At 38.1% G+C, this 16,651-nt stretch overlaps 1 protein-coding gene across 2 annotated transcripts in view; it reads right to left on the bottom strand.

Moving 5' to 3' along the window:
* Positions 1-7,562, bottom strand: part of eya1 (EYA transcriptional coactivator and phosphatase 1) — a 57,237-nt gene extending 49,675 nt beyond the window's left edge. The window contains exons 1-2 of one of the 2 annotated variants that reach the window (XM_053611369.1): positions 7,042-7,075; positions 421-512 (exon numbers count right to left, since the gene is read on the bottom strand). The gene's annotated coding sequence lies outside the window, so the exon portion shown is untranslated. Of the gene's footprint in view, positions 1-420; positions 513-7,041 lie in introns of both variants that reach the window. The other variant, XM_053611368.1, reaches the window with a different exon arrangement.
* Between the last annotated feature and the right edge of the window lie 9,089 nt (positions 7,563-16,651).

Raw genomic sequence — 16,651 nt, 5'->3', positions numbered from 1 at the left:
GTACGGCCACAAAACTCAAACACATGTTCATCTGTGTTTGTCTTTGCTAAAAGCATTATTGTTCTAACAATGTTAAGGAACAATTACGGCGATCGTCCAATCAGCTAACTCGATCTGACTCTATACACTCTGGCTATCAGAAACATTCAGCTTTTATAATAATAATCATCACAAAACAATACTGATGCACATATTATCAGTGTAAAGAGATTATCTGACTTCCTGTTTCGGCAGGAAAAACAAACAAACAAACAAGGCAAACATTAACAGGAAGTTACAGTTACAGTTAAGAGCAAAGTTTAAAGTATTATTGGGTTATTTCAGAAAGGAATATCCGAGTCTCTACCTCTGTTATATCTTCTTTTTTTTTTAAAACACACTCCACTTCCTGTATCATCTCATGTCATCTTTCTCTCTTACCTGGAAATGTGATGATTCTCAACTAGGCCTTTTTTCCCCCTTTTCTTTTCTTTCTTTTTTTTTCTTTCTTTCTTTCTCTTTTTCTTCCTCACCTGCAAATGAAACAACGTCCCTCTTTGTTATTCTAGCTCAGCGTCACTGTCCGGATCCATCCGTGACACAATAGACGTTGTCTGAGAAAACATTATTGTTATTCCCGAGCAGACGGACAGACAGAGAGAGGGAGAGAGACAGAGAGAGAGAGAGAGAGAGAGAGAGGAGGAACAGAGAGGCACATTGTCTACGTTTTTCCTCCTCCAGGTCCTCCCTCCTTCCTCCCGAGAACGAAAGAGCGGGCCCGAAATGAAGGGAAAGGTGATTCATCATTGGACTACGACAGCTGCAAACTGGATTAGTCCTCCCCCAATCAACATGCAAAAGCGGCTTAGCCAAGGTAAGCAGGAAGGAGGGAGGGAGGGAGGGAGGGAGGGATGGAGGGTGTGAGGGAGGGAAAGACAGAGGGACAGAGAGAGAGAGAGAGAGAGAGAGAGAGAGAGAGATGGGAACTTGTTGAACAGAAGCAAGTGGAGCGCGACACCCCTAGCATCTTCACCGTATCTTTCATCTGCAATTGACGCTATCTGAAATTTATCTCCCTGCACAGTGACAGTTCCTAATGACTCTGCCTCAGGCGACTGGGAGGAAAGAAAGCGCAGGGCTTGGTGTGTGTGTGTGGGGGGGGGCTGAAGGGAGAAAGGAAGGAAAAAAGAGTGAGAGAGAAAAAAGAGATGGTGAGAGCACTTTAGAGCCCTAAAACTGCAGTCCATCTCTTGCGACGAGGTCAAATTGGAAATGGAGAATGCGGAGAACATATGGAGCCACATATGGTTCTTATGGCACTACAAAATGCCCCCTATGACACCCGTGAGTCGGTTCTGTCGCCCACTTTCGCCCCTGGAGTTTACTGTTTTTACCTCGGAGAAAGGCAAAAATAAGAAATAAATAAATAAATAAATAAATAAATAAATAATAAAGCCAAGATCATCAAACAACAAAAACAAGAAAAGAGAGGGAAAAAAAACCAAGCATCTGATTCTAAACAGTGAGTGTTGACGTGAACCTGGAGAACCAAGCAGTTATCACTGGGGTTTTTTTTTCTTTCTTTCTTTCTTTAAAAGTTCTTAAGTTCTAGTTAAAGTATAATGTTTTTATAGCAAGTGTACAAGATAAAGTTCAACATGACGTTCTAATTAGCGACGGTTTATCTGTTTAGCAGAGTCCAAAACGATCAAGCTAAATCTCCAGAGCTGAAGTAACATTTAACATGTAGGGTTCGTGTAAGTCCGAGCTGTTCTTCTCGTGTGGATTTAGCTACAATACGCCCTTCATGCGGCATTTATAACGGTGTCACGTGCTTCTTATCAAAATCAAAGAAGATTAATGATAGAGACAAACGATTACTGATTGAAATTCAAAGCCACAGCATCATTACCTGACGTTACAAATATCTAAACTGGAAAAGTATTAAATACACAATGAGGGAGTGGGTTTTAGTGCCACTGGCAACCATCTGTCTCCTATGTACCTTATGCACTCATATTCATAGACTGTTTTTTATTTTTATTTTATTATTGTTCTTGTTGTATTGTTGTTGTTCAAAAAAAGATTTGCTTGGGATTTTTTTTTCTGTGTGTGTCTTTTTTTTTTTTAGATTACATCTTTTAGTTTTAATTTTTGAATTTGACTAGTTGCATTGGTGTCCAAGAAGTCATTTCTCAAGCTCTAACGAGAGCTGTTCTTAATTCTAAAGTGTTTTATTTCTATACGTTTTCTTTAAAGCGTTTATCTCTCACTCTGTCAATTCAGTTTAGCTACAATATACTGTATACTCATACAACAAAAACCAACAATTATATATATATATATATATATATATATATATATATATATATATATATATGAAAATGTATATATGAAAAAATTTCAACATATCAAAACGTACTACAATATCAGTAAAATCAGCCTCTTACGACAGCGATGAATGAGAACCGAGACAGTAATGATGTTTTGCATACAAATGAAGAGATTATAGAGATTATAGCTTCTAGCTGTATATAGATGGAAGTGAGCAGCTCTGTTCATGCAGGTGAGTCTGTGCAGGTGAAGTGCAAACAAGCACTAAACCTAACAAGCTTTACGAGAAAAAGAAGACGTGCGCACTTTGATGTTCAGGTTTCAATTCAGCCTGCGCCCAGCGCCGCCTTTACAGGAACAAAGCGCAGTGTCATCCAAAAAATAAATAAAGGCCAAGTGCACGTCACTCATGACTGTTTGCTCTGGGTTGTTTTTTTTTTTTGGTCATGCTCCACAAGCAAATACACACACACACACACACACACAAGCTGCGGAAGGTTGTCCCGATAACCGGTGATACAATATACAGTGATATTTAACACAATATTCTTGTTTACTAATAATAATACCGTAATAACAGTGTTATAATATTGTTCTTAGGCGTTTTTCAGAATTCTGCTGTAATTTGTGCTGGAATCATTATTTATTTATTTATTTTGCTGTATGTTAGGAGGATTTTAAGAGATGCCGTAGCTGTACTTTCTTTTAAAGCCTGCATAAAAATGGCATTGAATTCTAACTGGTTAAAAAAAAAATTATAATAATAATAACCAGAAATTAAAACCCCTATAATTTTAAACATGTCATAATGTTGTTGTTGTTTTTGTTTTTTTGTTTTTTTTGTTTTTTTTTAATACATACAAATAAAATTCTAATATCGTAATGATGAAAGTGAAACTCAAACCAACTACTGGAGAGAAGCTGTTATATGAAATATCACAGGTTATTCATTATCATTTAAATATATATACATGTATTTACGGTACGACTGAACACACATATTACTTACGTGGAAAACACAATCAGTGTGTCCATCCTGCTTTCAAAGTATTTCACTTGATTTTATTAAAAATGTATACATCATGCAAACCATATGTAGTGTTAAAACACACACACACACACACACACACACACACACACAACACTTTAATCAAAATAACTTTCAACTATCTAATCCCCGCGTAAGCCGCTCAGCTGAACCCACACGCCGGGCCAAAAACAACAAATCGACATGCAAAGAATGTCGATGTGGACAAAAATTGGACACAGATGTGAGGCCAAACTGCAGCGCAGCACTTGTCTGTGTGAGCCACGGAGACGCAGCGAGGAGACTGATTAGCGTTTCAAAATGACAACATGAGAGAAGGAGAAAAAGAGTCGGACACTGAGGCGGAGCCTTAATTATTCAAAAATGTACACACACACACACGCACACACACACACACATGCGCACACACTACATACAGAATGTAATGGCATTAACATTTAGAAAACTGAGCAGATTATATTAAAAAATCTACAAAATAAAGGGGGGGGGGTGGACTATAGAAATATGTAGAAACAAAATTGAAATCCCTGATATATGACCTCTCAGCGCTACAAACACACACAAGCTCACATTTTATTATCATTAACGCTGTGTTTGCGATGGAATTGTTCAGTGTGTACCTTCTCCTATCATATTGAAAAAACTAAATAATAATAATAATAATAAAATGAAATGCTTCAGTGGTGAACACACAAACATGACCACCATGCTCGTTTTAAATACAGCTAACACACACACACACACACACACACACACATACACACACACCACTTAGATAAATAAATGCCACTTTCTCCTTTATAAATGAATAAATAAATAAATAAATAAATGTTTTAATGTGTTTCAGCTCCTTTTTAAGAAAACATTATAAAGGTTTTTTTTTTAAAGTAGGCTAATGAAGCATAATTATAGTAATATATATATATCTATATATCTATATATATATATATCTATATATATATTATAAAAATGCATCAACTGAAAAATCCCATGAATCCAGTATTAATAAGCAGGCATGATGTACACGTACATGTATTATTGTGTTATACATGTATTATTATGATTATTTTACTGTACTGTATTATTAGTACACATCCAGTGTAATGTCAATAGAGCTATGCATTATGGACCAATGCCGTGTGTGCGACAGCGCGTGCGACTGCGTGTGCGACTGCGCGTGCGATGTGGCGTAACAGGTGATTAAAATGTTAATTCCTGTCAGATGTCGGTTGACGTGCAATTTGTCTCTCCCGTTTTTGTCCGATCTGACGTGCAGTTCACGTTAAATCCGCTAATAACGCTCACTTCGGGCCTCCAAATCACTTCCAGAAGGGCCGCTTCATAAAGTGCGCACTTCATGCGTCGCTCCCTACCGCAGTGCGACAACAAAAATAAACAAACAAACAAACAAAAAAAACCCCAAAACAAACACAAATGTCTCACAGACCATCTTACCATTTTCTTTTACAAGATAAATCAGTTAAAATAATAAATAAAAGTAATTCAAAGCGTCGTGTCGTCACTTCTACAAAAAACATTTAATAAATAAATAAAGTTTTCAAATAAATTACTCGTTCAGTATTGAACTAATAATAAGAGTATTTTGAATCAACCAGACTATCATTATTACCAAACCGGCAATTAACACAAATTCTCATTTCGTCTTTATGCAAAGTAGCTCACTTATTACAGGGAAATATGCACAGATCATTTGCATAAATCATGAATAATTAATCAGCTCCTTAACTAAATAACACACTGCTGTATTTACTAAACACAATACAGCCGTGCGTGTCATAAACAGCGTCAATTAACGCTGCATTTCCTCAGCACACGCGCGCGCGCGCACACACACACACACACACACACACTTGGGTAAACAGTGGCCGCTAATCTCGCTTCAGTGCTTACAAAAGAGAGCGGCATTTTCACAAGCGTGCGCTTTATTAAAAACAAACACGCCGAGTCAGTACTCTATAACGAGATCATTACATACGAGATCATATTAATAAAATAGAACAGAAATAATATTCGTCAGATAGAGAGCGAGAGACAGAGCAGCATTTACACCCTGTTTATGATAGAATTTTTAAAATGATGATGATGATGATGATCATAATGATGATGATTATTATTATTATTATTATTATTATTTATCCCAAACTGAAGCAGATCAATTACAGTTGGATTTTTTTTCTGACCATTACGGTTTTCTTATGACAGTGACAGCTATATTTAGGAAGTTAAAAAATAAACGTTCAATTATTTTTTATAAAAAAAAACGTTGTTTTTTTTATTTGTTTTGTTTTGTTAAAAAAAAAAAAAAAATAAGTTATCATGATATGAAAGTCCAAAATTTGCTACAAACATTTTTGCTTCGTTTAAATGTAGCAACACTTCAAGCCACTGAACTGTTCCTTGAAATCTCTACTTAATGATTCTGAAATGATTTCATTTGATTTGGTTTCTTTGTTGAGTTTGTCTCTTTGGCCTGAGACTGGACGTGATGTGATGACAGCAATCATTTTGAAATCAAGCGCGTCAACGTAAGATCGGCTCTCAAAACAGGATTATTCATCACTACTGTTACAGAATTCACAATTCATAATGTTCTAGAAATGTTGTGTATAAAACGCACGCACTTTTCCATGTGACTCACCTAAGATGGAGATTTTCTGCAGAAGTATAAAAGAAAAATAGACAGTGCATATATTAGAATAAGATTTATTCTTTGCGCTGATCTTTTCAGATTGTTCCTGTGTGTGTGTGCGTGTGTGTGTGTGTGTGTGTGTGTGTGTGTGTGTGTGTGTGTGTGTGTGTTTTAAACATCATGTTTATTCTGCTTTGCTTCATTCTCTTCATTCCCTGGAGGCTAAAATGACACATATGGATAAATAAAGCATGAAAAAAATTTTTGACTTAGAGTATACTATGTATTAGTGTGTTATTTAATTCTCGATAAAGAAAAGGTGTGTATGTGTGGTAATGGATGGCTCTGAGCTGAGAAAGGTGTGTGCTGAGATGAATTTTAGTTTAAAACCATAAACAGTACACTATATAATAATATAATAATAAATTAGGTCGAATTTAGGGGTGGTTGAATATAATTTAGCATATTTTTTTATATGATTTTCTTCCATACTTATTGATTTTCTGAGATATATATATTACATTTCGATATTTCGACTTTACACTAATAGATATTTTGGTGATTTTGGACATTTTCTGCTCTCTAATCATTTGGATTTTTCCAAGAAAGACAGTCAGTGGGGTTTTTTGTTTGTTTGTTTGTTGGTTGGTTGGTTGGTTGGTTGTTGTTGTTGTTGTTGTTTTTGCGGTTAAATCTATTTTATGCAAATGATCGTTACTACGCGCAACACACATTGAGGTTCTCTCTATAGGTGTACGGTTTTGTTCCAATGTTTAAAATATTTCATTAAGGAAATGTTCAAAAACTGAACTTTGCAAGTGTCAAATCAGTTTAGAAATGTCACTATGTACTGCTATCCTAAATCTCTATCTAATATTGATTACAATAGCCTATCTAAAGGTTTTCCAGGAGAAGCTTGCTTTAAAAATGTAAATAAAATGAAAATAAAGTTCTGTGTGTAAATAATAATAATAATAATAATAATAATAATAATAATAATAATAATAATAATAATGTTTAAGGTACTCACTGCAGTTCGGGAAGAATCCTTGCACTGTTATCCCTCTTTTTGTTTCTCTTTCTTTTTCCACTCGTCGGATTTTCTTTCTTATTTTTTTTTTTTTCCTTTTTTTTGTCCCACAAGCAAACGATGCGGCGTTGCAGAATCTCGGATTTCAAAACTCGACAACGGGGGAAAAAAAAAAAAAAATCAACGGCGTTTCAATGACTTTTTTTCTTTTTCATTTTAAGCCTGAAAAAGCCACGAAGTCCCGTGTACAGCTCTCAAGAGACTGAGTGACTCTGTGTGTGTGTGTGTGTGTGTGTGTGTGTGTGTGTTTGCAAGTGTGTGTGTGTGAGGAGAAGAGTGTGTCAGAGTCCACCGATGACTGCTGGAGGCAGTGGCTAGCTGGAGTCTGAGTGTGTGAGTGTGTGTGTGTGTGTGTGTTAGAGAGAGAGAGAGAGAGAGAGAGAGGGAGTGAGTGAGTGAGAGAGCGAGAGAGAGGGAGTGGTGAAGGGAGGGAGGGTTTTAAAAAAGCAGAAAGTTGCCCTCACACACACACACACACACACAGGAAGGCTTTAGGACGGAGGTGGAGGTGGAGGAGGCACTGGGGATTTTTCTTCACACCAGCCCTCCATATGTCATTCACTTGCCCCTTTAAGCCGTATTTCTCTCCTTCAGATTTTATCACTCCTCCTAAAACAATTCCTCATCCCTCGCTCCCCTCAGGCTGATACTTCTCCCTAAGATTAAGATTTATTTTCCTTTTTTCCCCCCTGATCACCTTTTCCATCTCTAATCATTGTTGTTTTGTCATTAGGGCTGTGATGATGTATTGATGTTATGATACTTTGTGATAAATGACATTTGCGATAGTGGAAACTGTTAGCGTTATGCTACGTCTACTGGTATCGGTGTTGAGAGAAAGTTGTGTAAATTTTTTTAACAAACAATATACCGGATGTTCTAACGTCCCTCACGAAAAAAAGAACAAAAAAAACTCTCGTGTGTTATTTAGGAAATTGGATGCCGTCGTCTCGCTGAACAGGAAGCGGGAAACGGAGACCGTGATGCACTGTAGACATGATCGAATCGTTATAGACGGAGTGTAAATAAGCTCAGTGGTGGGGCGATGTGCAATACTGTTCTGCTCATGTTTAGGAGAAGAAATACCTTATGAAGAAAACATTAGACAGACTACAATAGACTACTTTATTATTATTATTATTATTATTATTATTATTATTATTATTATTAGCCGGTTTGTTTTTTTAATGATCAACATAAAAATGCTTATTATTTTCTTCATTTTAGTCTTTTCTTTCCTTACATCTTCTCTTTTTTTCTATTAATGTCCAAATGTCTCAAAATCAGGGGGCATGATGGCTTAGTGGTTAGTTAGTGGCTCGCACCTCCGAGGTTGGGGGCTCTGTTCCCGCCTCCACCCTGTGTGTGCGGAGTTTCTCCATGTGTTTGGGGGGGTTTCCTCCGGGTACTCCGGTTTCCTTTTGCATTCCAAATAAATGTACTGTAGGCTGATTGGCATTTCCAAATTATACATAGTATGTGAATGGGTGTGTGAATGTGTGTGTGATTGCGCCCTGCGATGGGTTGGCACCCCATCCAGGGTGTCCCCGCCTTGTGCCCCGAGTCCCCTGTGATAGGCACCAGACTCCCCGTGACCCTGTAGGATAAGCGGTATGGAAAATGGATGGATGAATGGATGGAAGTCTCAAAATCCTCAAACGTAGTACTAAACTACAACCGACTTGATACTTAACCCAACAATGATACTATATATTAAATATAATAACGTTAGAACCAAACACACACACACACACACACACACACACACACACACACATACATACACACACACACACACACACACACACACACACACACGCAAACACATAAACATACACACACACACGAAGTAGTTTCCTTGTGGGGACCAGCCAAAATGGGCGGATATTTCTGACTTTGTAGGGATGTATTTTGGTCCCAACCTAGATATAAACACTCACACACACACACACACACACACGCACACGCACACACATGCACACGCACACAAAGCAGTTTCCTTGTGGTTACCAGACAAATGTGGGGACCAGACAAAATTGGCCGATATTTCTGTCTTTGTAGGGACGTATTTTGGTCACAACCAAGATATAAACACACACACACACACATTTGTCTAACTATTCTTCTGAGAAACTTTCATTAACATAATTATTAATAAGGTTAATTACTGTTACTACACCAAAACTGAACCGAAACCTTAATCTCAGGAAGCAAAAGGATTGGCACACTAATGTTAGTGTAATGTAAGATACTTCTGGAGTGTTCCATGTTGGAGTGTTCATATGCTCAGATACATGTTAAAGTGAGTTTAGCGCACTGGGTGGTCACACTGAGACAGCAGGTTGAGTAGAAAGAGTGTGTTTTTATTGTAAACACGCTGGTCTGTGTGCCTGCAGGTGAATGCAATGGTTCTCATTTCAGCCCAGAAAATTAAATCTAACGCATTTTCTTGATAACTCAATCGGCTAATAAGTTCTGCAGAACTCTCGAGTAACTATTCGCCATGGCTGTGGGCTAAAAAGTGGCCAATCGAGTTACGGTGCACACACATACTCTCTCTCTCTCTCTCTCTCTCTCTCTCTCTCTCTCTCTCAATGAGCAGCTGTATGAAATTAACTTTCACTGTCATTTTGCAAGCGAGTTACTTTCAAATTGCAGAGTGTAATTACCGGCAAGTTCCTTATCTCCCATCCAAACACACTCACAGTTTTCATCCCTGTCTAGTGAGCTAGTGAGCGATCAGACAGCGTAAATGTAGTCCGAAGAATTACAGGTATATAACCACAAATCACTACACAACCCTATATAACAGTATAATTAAACATAACGTGTGCTGAACAACAATGTAATATAAAAATCATAAAGAATTGTTATAAAGTTGTACAATAGACATGTAACAAATGACATATAATAATAGACCATTCAATAAAATGGTTGGCATATAAATGTGTATAAATATAAATAACCATACAGACTAATACCATAACCATATATGGTCATCGATATGATAAATGGCAAATGACTATATAACAGCAAAATGGTGTCATTTAATATACTATAATATGCACACCTATAAGAGTGTTAAGGTATAATTGTACTGTATATATGTGTATACAGTATATAACAATAAATAACAGAAAATATAATACAATGTTATTATTTCAAAGTGATTTATTGATATACGATTTTTAAAGTATGTTTTCCAGAGCTAACGTTGTTTGTCTGAACTGAGCTGAATAATAGTCGATAAGATATCAAATGTATACCACGCTGATTTGCCAACGATTCCATTTTTGCAATTCATTAATAAACAACACACTTTCCTTAACCATTTATAGTCACATATAAAGTTCTCTCTGGAAATGAATGCGAGTTTCTTTTTGAAACACAGCTTGTCATGTGACTGAGAAATCAGACAGCACAAACCTGAAGATTGCTCATGTCGGGAAACTTACTGACTGTTTACAAAGCTCTGATGCTGGAGACTCCTTCCCAGAATGTTCCATAAATGTCTCAAACGTACGATTGTATATACAGAATTTTTCTTTATTAAACGACAAATCAGCTTAAGCTCATCTTCCATACAAGTCCTTGAAAATTAATGGTAGATCTTTATAAACGATAGTACAACGAGCGTGTTAATATAAACCTGTCATTTATGTTACAGATGGAACTACTCTCAGAGCTTCTGATTTGAGAATTCAAACCCACTGTGGTTTAAAATATAATTATAAAGGCAAGAAAGAAAGAACGAAAGAAAGAAAACTCTTTTTTAAATCACCCATCACTCCTAATCCATCACTGTGGGAATAGGTTAGAGTATCAATATCTATAAACACTTTAAAAGTGAACATACAGAAAGTATTAATATTATAGATGCGTAATGTGGCCATTATTCTGGCCTTAACAAAGCATCGTTGATGCTCTCAGCCTGACATCAGTGCTAAAACACGACTTTGCCAAGAACTATATCAAGTGAGAAACCTGAGAAGTGTGCTAAGATTAAAAGTGAATCCGTTCTTTATTAAGGATCATCTCTTACCGGGAGGCTGCAGACTGCAATTTAGATTGAATGCGTGGAGTTTATTAAGAAAATTATGTCACAAATGCGTAATTATGCAATGATTCATGCTTTGCCTACAGCTGAGCTGCCAAAGCTGCTGCCTACTCGCAGCCCGTTAAAGTGATTCGGCTTTAAATAGCGTCTGATTGAGGTGAAAAAAACATCCTCCGTCCACTGGGTAATTTCATTACTTATATTTTTTTATAGAGTTCTTTTTCGCTCAAGGTGTTAAAATAATACTTCCCATTTTGCACTATATCTGCAAATTGAACTTCACTACCAAGGGACACGTAATGGGCTACTACATATAACAGTGTTGTAAGTCAATCATTACAGCAAGACCACACCTGTGTTTAACCTTTTAATGTTATCTGCGTTGGGTTATCTGAGTCCATGTTGTGGCTACTCGTTGCATAATAAAGTGTAAGAGTGTGTTTTTATCTATTCAGACACTTTTGACACTTAAAATTTGGTGTTGGAATTTAGCTTTAAATTATTATTATTTTGTCGTCTGGGAAACTTGAAAATATCTTAAGTAGCTTCCGAGCATCAGTGAACGTTTGCACCTTTTGTAATAGTCGTGTACGAGTCCCTCAGTTGTCCTCAGTGTGACAAGATGGATCTCGGCATCATATAGACACTGCTGGAAAGAGGTCAAACATAAAGAAAATGCTAGAAAAGTAAATAATGTGCAGGACCTGGAGGATTTTTCTGAAGAACAGTGAGCAGGTTAACTGCTCAGGACAAACGAGGGACTCGTGAAGAACTCTCACAACACATAAACACAGTAACGACACACAGGATTAAGAATCAAGCGTGTGTCAAATTTTTGAACTGGTTCATTTGTGTAAATTCAGTTATTATTGTGTCTTGTGGACTATATGTAAACATCTGTCATGTGAAATAACTTATTCAGGGCAGGACTAAATTTAAAAAAAACACAATGCGATTTTTATGATCCCTCTTTAAAAAAATATTTACATTTTGCAGATTTTGCAAGGCGTGTATAAATTTATGACCTCAACTGTACTGTAGCTTCCATGCATTCAAGCTAACATCGCTAGATAGGGTGTATTACTAAGTGAGTATGTTTTTTTAATGCTCAAGGTGGAGAGATAAAGGGTTTAACTGAAAGGAAAATGTCATTTAGTCAGAAAAAAATTTGGAACTTCAATAAACATAGACTTGGAAAAATGATGCGTAAGCTAGGCTAACGTTCTTGCTAGCCTTGCTAATGAAATCAACATTCAGGAGCTCTGCTAATACACAAGTCAGACTAGTCGGATCAGACTACCAAGATCTTTGGAACGTTCAAACCAAAACGAATGGTTATATAAACATGGAAGTCATTTTAAGATTTGGTTTAAAGCAAAGATAGATTTCATTGTATAAGCTAGCATTTTCACTCACTGTGGTATGTTTATGTCTGCAAACTCAGGCAAGGTGTTAGCCAAGATCCTATTTGAGCTTAGATGAGGGTCAAACTGGGAATTATATGTCTGTTGCATATTTCTGACTCAGAAAATGATTTTTTTTGTTGTTGTTGTTGCTTCAAATTCCTAAATAGAATGCAGCAAAATGAATTTAAGAATGAATTCAGCTTATCATTAAAGCCCTAACTAGCTAGTGGGCTAAATCTAGTTTGCTATCTAGGCAACTTCTCAAAGAGTTGTCAGAAGTCTGCATAATCAGAGAAATATTAATAATATCCAGAGTTACAGGATTATATAAAAAAAAACAATACATTTACATTTATGGCATTTGGCATATGCCCTTATCCAGAGCGACTTACATATATCTCATTTATCCAACTGAGCAGTTGGGGGGTAAGGGCCTTGCTCACGGGTCCAGCCAACAGGGGCAGCTTGGTAGTGCTGGGATTTGAACTCGTAACCTTCCGGTCAGTGTATGAACCACTGAGCAACCATTGCAACATAATAATGTTACTGTTCCTGTTGACACAGCTGAAACAGCTTCAGATATAATTTTGCAAAAGAATAGAAGACGTCCTAATACGCCTTCGCATCTTTCCATTCAGAATAATTCACCTATATGTTTGATGTCGATGATGATGCACTTCTGTAAGTCGCTCTGGATAAGGGCGTCTGCCAAATGCCATAAATGTGAATGATGATGATGATGACAAGTTGTAACCACAAAAAAAGATTGAACAGTGCACAAAGATCATTGAAAGCCCTCTAAAGTAAATTAGTAGCAAGTAACGTGCTTTCATGTGGCGAATGAAAGTTGAAGCAGAGCCACAGTTTTCTTTAAACAAACATTAGGTCAGTCTGTAGGCGGGCGTGATGGGAAAATATGCAAACCTCCTTTCTTATGCACAAACACAACAAGGTGTTTCATCTTTGCAAGCATTTAGACGCAAGAGTTAGTTAGTTAGTCCCACAACACACAGCATACGTATGCTTTAGTGTATGATTTGTATTAATACCACCAGTGCTGTTGAATTCTTGAGTCTGATTAGTCAGAAGGTGTTGATTCATTTACTATAACAGCAGTGCTGGCTGTGAGGCAAATCACAGGTTTGAAATAGGAAATATGAGAAGATATTCAGCAAGGGGAAATACATCAATCAGCCATAACACTAAAAATACTGCTTGGTGACATGAATAACATTCATTATCTTGTTATAGTGGGACCTGTCATAAGGGTGGGATATATTAGGCAGCAAGTGAACTGTCAGTTCTTGAAGTTGAGTGTTGGAAACAGGAAAAATGGGCAACCGTACGGATCTGAGTGATTTTGACAAGGGCCAAATTGTGATGGCTAGACGACTGGGTCAGAGCATCTCCAAAACAGCAGGTCTTGTGGGGTGTTCCTGGTATGCAGTGGTTAGTACCTACCAAAAGTGGTCCAAGGAAGGACAACCAGTGAACCAACGGCAGGGTGATGGACACCCAAGGTTCATTGCAGTGTGTGGGGAGTGAAGGCTAGACCGTGTATGACTGGCTATGATAGAAAGGTGTCAGAACACCCATGCTGTCCCCCGTCCACAGCCCTTCATGGCAACGGTATTCCCTAATGGCAGTGGTCTCTTTGAGCAGCATATTGTGGTCTGCTACACTGCAAAAAATGTTTAGGAATGGTTTGAGGAACATGACAAAGAGTTCAATGTCTTGACTCGGTCGCCAAATTCCCCAGATCTCAATCTGGTCGAGCATCTGTGGGATGCAGTGGGAAAACAAGTCCAATCCATGAAGGCCCCATCTCACAACTTACAGGACTTAAAGGATCTGCTGCTAACATCTTGGTGCCAGGTACCATAGCACACCTTCAGAGGTCTTGTGGAGTCCATGCCTCGATGGGTCAGAGTTATTTTGGTGGCAGAAGCAGGATCTACACAATATTAGGCAGGTAAATGGTTTAAGACATGCGTGTCTGTGCTTCTTTTTTTAAGGGAATAGTTCTGCAAGGGGTTCACTGCTTATTGTTCTAAGTGTATCTGTTGTTCCTGCGGCTTTCAGGTCATCCTGCAACAATTTTTGAGTGACTGCTGTCTTCTTTCTTATCGTCCTTATCATTAACCTAAGAGCTCTTTTTGAAATCTTGCATGGTTCACCTGCCTGAGGATGATTAGTTGTGGTTCCATGAACGTCCCACCTGCATATCATCTAATTAATTGTACTGAAAAGGATCTTTAAGGTCTTTGCTATTGCTCTGTAGCTGTGTCCATAGCAGAGTTTCCATTCAAACCTATTACAAATTGTGCCTGAGTTTGAGTGCTTTCTCAAGTCATGAATCTCGTCTTTATGAGAGTGAAACACCTGGAGAAATTCAGCCAGGCCTCGTCGTCGTCCAGATGACACTTTATTGCTCCTTAGAGCTGGAAAAAGTGAAACAAGCACACTACCGAGACTCATTACTCTAAATGATATCAGGAAGTAGAGCATAAGTAGAAGAGGTAGATGGATGCAAGGACGGAATGCAGTCAATACAAAGAGGAAGGATAAAATGCCCAAGACAACAGAAATAATGGAACTGTGAATGTGGAAATATTTACAAAGGCCGAAAAAAGCACTAAAAGAACCTAGCCCTCAAGTTAACCCCACCCTTCAACTTAACCCCAACCCTCAACTTAACCACACCCTTCAACTTAACCCCACCCCTTAACTTAACCCCACCCCTCAATGTAACCCCACTCTTCAACTTAACCTCACCCATCATGTTAACCACACCCCTCAACTTAATCCCAACCCTCAACTTAACCACACCCTTCAACTTAACCCCACCCCTCAGTGTAACCCCACCCTTCAACTTAACCCCATTCCTCAACTTAACCACACCCTTCAACTTAACCCCACCCCTCAACTTAACCCCACCCCTCAATGTAACCCCACTCTTCAACTTAACCTCACCCATCATGTTAACCACACCCCTCAACTTAATCCCAACCCTCAACTTAACCACACCCTTCAACTTAACCCCACCCCTCAGTGTAACCCCGCTCTTCAACTTAACCACACCCATCACGTTAACCCCACCCCTTAACTTAACACCCCCCTCGACTTATCCCCACCCCTCAACTTAACCACACCCCTCAACTTAACCTCAGCCCTCAGTTTATCCCTGCCTTTCTATGAAGAAAGTCAGAACTTTGTTAATTTGTTAATTTGTAATACTAAATTTGTTAGTGGTAGTTGAGCATGTGAAAATGTGTTAGTGTGTGTTAGAATGTCTAACAGTACACAGTGTGTGTTAGCAATGTACTACAAAGGATATTATCTTATTAAACTTTTTAGACCCAAGATATGCCTTAAAACATACATGGTGTGTGTAGCACAGCCGTCAAAGTGGATAATTTGTTGACTCTTTTTGACCCTGGCTGCTTTTTAAGGCTCCTCTGCTGGAAGCTGGAATTCCTGAATGAGAAAGAGTGCCTTTAGAGTGCACTAAATTCGAATCAGCTGCACCCTAAAATACCAATATGTTTGGTAATAAATTTCCTGGCCCGTTTTGCTAATGACTCGAGAGAACATTTGCTGTTCACGGGCCGAAATTGTGGCATTCGCAGCTGCCTCGACCACTCGGAGCGTTTCGGCTCCGTCTCATTCACAGGACACTCAGACACTCCGGCGTTTGGATTAGTTTAAGCCTGAATTCCCATCGGAGGGGGGGAGGGCAGGGGTTAGGAGCCATGTAACAAAAACACATTAGGCAAATGTCTGATTAACCCTTCATGTCCTGAAGCATCTTAAATGTTTAGTGGAAGCAAGGTGTGTAAGCAAATAGTGTGTAATAATCAAAAAGTGTTTTTTTTTTTATTATTCAAAGGTTTGAACAACTTATCTTGACCCATTTAACACATTAAGAATGTCAATTCCCATGTAACACTTTTAAGAGATCATTGGAAGACAGCTTTGCAGAACTCACACAAACATTCGTCAAGAACTGAGAGGAATTGAGACTAAAAAAGGGGAAAGTCATCCTTCTTTGGTCCACACTGGATAGTGGGATTAAAGTAGGAAGAGG

Source organism: Ictalurus furcatus, chromosome 23 (assembly GCF_023375685.1).
Source record: "Ictalurus furcatus strain D&B chromosome 23, Billie_1.0, whole genome shotgun sequence".
NCBI lineage: Eukaryota > Metazoa > Chordata > Actinopteri > Siluriformes > Ictaluridae > Ictalurus > Ictalurus furcatus.
The sequence above is the reverse complement of the archived record's forward strand: the minus strand, read 5'-3'. Positions and strand labels throughout refer to the sequence as shown.